This window comes from Anabrus simplex, chromosome 2 (genome assembly GCF_040414725.1).
Source record: "Anabrus simplex isolate iqAnaSimp1 chromosome 2, ASM4041472v1, whole genome shotgun sequence".
Classification (NCBI taxonomy): Eukaryota; Metazoa; Arthropoda; class Insecta; order Orthoptera; family Tettigoniidae; genus Anabrus; species Anabrus simplex.
Genome location: NC_090266.1, coordinates 238,571,363 through 238,574,875, shown reverse-complemented (window position 1 = coordinate 238,574,875; position 3,513 = coordinate 238,571,363). Strand labels below are relative to the sequence as shown.

Below are 3,513 nucleotides of genomic sequence, written 5' to 3'. Positions count from 1 at the left end.
ATGCAATGAATATGACATGAAAATTAGTCGTTTCAATTCTAAAGTGATGGCAGTAGGGAAGAGTAGTAGAACTGAATGTCAGGTTGAGAATACAAAATTGGAACAGGTAGATAATTTCAAATAGGTATTTAGGATGTGTATTCTTCCAGAATGGCAGTCTAGTAGGCAACATTGAATATAGATGCAGTAAACCCAATGCAATGAGCTTGCAGTTGTGTTCAACAGTATTCTGTAAGAAGACAGTTAGCTCCTGGACAAAACTACTCATGTCTTTACACTGGTCTGGTTTCAGACCACCTGTGCTGTACATACCTAATGCAATGAGTTTGCAGTTGTGATCAACAGTATAGGTACCAAAAGAAGGAAGTCAGCTCTTGGACAGAACTATCAATACGCCGGTCTGGTTTCAGACCACCTGTGCTGTACAACTGCTTACTACATACACACAGAAGGGACCTACTACATGTATTTCAAAATACTCCTTTCCTTGTAAACCATACGTGTTCTACCACATAAAATATACAAATTAAGATGTTGTAATAATGCTAATAATTTAAAAAAATTGGAGTTAAGGTTCTTTCCCATCAGGTGCTAATACACATAACTCACTGAGGATTCAAATAAATATTGATAGATAAGTATAACAAAAACTGATTTAATTAAAAAAGTAGAACATTTCTCAAGAACATAAATTTTATTTGATTCTTTCTTGATCTAACACTGTATACAACAGTTCCTGAATTTTAACTTTGAAAACCCTTCGACCTAGTACACTCATTCTTTCCATGTCATCACAAAGACACTAAAAATAACACTGATTACATTTTCTTTTCAGTTTTCAGTATCTTTTCTAAATATTCACTTAACACATCACTGTCACTGTCACTTTCACATTTCTGTTTCTTTTATTTTTAACTGCTTGCAGAGCTGTTTGTAGAAGCAGAAGCCACTGGACTGGAAGTTGAAGTCCCTTCAGTAATTTCTGAACTGCAGGAGTTAGACCCCTCCAACACAAATTATTTCTGCTTCCTCCTCCTCTATTTCAGCTTGGTGAAAAGGCTCTCACACATCAGGTGCCACTTCCATAGATGTGTTTGTTACAGAACTGAAAAAAATGAACAACATATTAATGCAATTCTTCTAAATTGGAGCTATATTTTAGTCTGGACACAAGCCTTCTGCTTAAGAAATTGTTACTTTCAATAATTATTTTAGTAAGATGATTGTTAGGTTGGATTATATTATATTACTTTCAGTTATATCTGATAAATTAATGAACAGATGGGTGGAACTTATGGCCTACAGACTGAATCTTCCCCTCACTCTTTCACAACTATAACACTGGTCTGTAGTGTAGGCCTACTTTTAAAAATAAATATTACAGAATTGTACCTTTTTCCAGCAATGAAGAGTTCCAGAAAGTTGAGAGCATTGAAGTAGACCCATTTTATGTTTTCTGTACAGCAGAACCTGGGAGGAGAGGGAGGATGTTATCTCTCCAAGTTCGATATCCAGCCTTCAGAATTTGCCTTGTTTTGGCACAACTTTTTCCTGAAACAATGAATCAGAATATTGTGACAAAGAAAATATACATGTAGTAGGCCTACTTATGGCATAGGCCTACACTTATTTGTCATTAAAGCGAACAATGGTAGGCCTATTCATTTCATTAGGTACCGGTACGAGATGGAGGTTAGGAAAGCACTGCTTATGTTTTCCAAACATTTCTTCAATTAAGTTACAAGAATGATAATTACTAGTTCTCCTAGTATAACTTTTTTTACCAATCTATTCCGTATAATATATTTTATCAATAAATAATCTAAGATAACACTATTCATAAGATAATCCTAAAAATATAATAATTACTTACCAGTTTTTGTCCCAGTTCTCGACGCTATAGAATGCCATACAAAATTCACGGTCTCCCTATTACTATATCCAGGGAGTCTAGGATTATACACCACTTTGTTTTCATACACTAAGCAAATTAATGTTTCGATTTCATCAACAGATGACTATGTTGCGTCCGCCATCATCGAACGACTGCGACTGAAAAACGGACACGTTTGTTTTCACAAACCAGTCGATCTTCATCGCTCGTAGTTGATCGCTGACGATCGATGCTGTGTGACTGGTGCCACTGCCCTCTGTAGGTTTGTTTTCTTAGTCGGTTGATCGCAGTCGTTCGATCGAGCCTGTGTGACAGCCCCCAAAGAGTGGAGTTTTGTCTCCTCCACCTGTACAACAACCTTGACACGCCCGGATAGGCAGCATATCCCCTACAGTGACTCCTCATGAGGAGGGGGGGCAAACACGTCACCAGTTGAGCAGCCAATGAGGTGATATAGGAGGCAGCGCTTTAAAACAATATCCCGTAATAATAATTTCGTGTGGCTATTTCTAACCGAGTGCAGCCCTTGTAAGGCAGACCCTCCGATGAGGGTGGGCGGCATCTGACATGTGTAGGTAACTGCGTATTATTGTGGTGGAGGGTAGTGTTGTGTGTGGTGTGTGGGTTGCAGTGATGTTGAGGACAGCACAAACTCCCAGCCCCCGGGTCTTTGGAATTAACCAATGAAGGTTAAAATCCCCGACCCGGCCGGGAATCGAACCCGGGACCCTCTGAACCGAAGGCCAGTACGCTGACCATTCAGTCAACGAGTCGGACAACAATATCTCGTGATATGAATCTATTGCAGTATGCGGGTAAAACAAACAGTACGGAAATTAAACGCATGCTCTGCATACAAACGGGCTGCTTGGCCGAGGCGGTAAAGGAGGCTCGGTTCGCCCGGAAGGACGTGGGTTCGAATCCCCGTCAGGAAGTCGCAAAATTTAAGAAACGAGATTTCCACTTCCGGAAGTGCACATGACCCGGAGATTTACTGAGCCAGTACCAAAAATTTAGTACCAGTTAATTATTATTATTGGCTTGTGGCCTTCGGAGAGGACTGGTGCACATCTGACTCCCGTAGGAGACCTGCGCGTCGTGATGAGGATGACATACACCCAATCCCCGCGCCAGGGGAATTAATGAAATATGGTTAAAATTCGCAACCCTGCCGGGAACCGAACCCGGGACCTCTGTAACCAAAGATCAGCACGCCACGGAGCCGAACATAATAATAATAATCATAATAAATTAAATACTACAAAAATTACAAATACAATTTTCCCTGTTGAATTAGAGATCGGTGACTATATATTTATTGCATGATGGCAATTGTTACTAAGGAAAATACGGTTTGTTTCCCGATAAATATTTTGAAAATACCATGCAGCTGCCAAAACTCGGCGTTCGTGCAGTGTGCTAGACGTCGCAAAACGTTTTCTGTTTCCATGCTATTGCGACGAATCCCACCCCAGGTCTGGTAAAACTGTGGCTCACAATAAACGTTTAATTTTAGCTCTGACATGGAAAAGTACAAAAATGTTTTATTTCTTACCCTACATTTTTAATTGTTGTACCCAACTTTTGAAGCATAATACCCGGAATTAGGCATACCTAGA

The 3,513-nt window shown here is 39.8% G+C and overlaps 1 long non-coding RNA gene across 1 annotated transcript; it reads right to left on the bottom strand.

Moving 5' to 3' along the window:
• Positions 1 to 684: 684 nt before the first annotated feature.
• Positions 685 to 2,208, bottom strand: LOC137498638 (uncharacterized). The gene is made up of 3 exons (XR_011017881.1): positions 1,874 to 2,208; positions 1,393 to 1,551; positions 685 to 1,105 (listed from the first exon to the last, which is right to left on the bottom strand). It is a non-coding gene; the product is annotated as an uncharacterized lncRNA (long non-coding RNA).
• Positions 2,209 to 3,513: the final 1,305 nt, after the last annotated feature.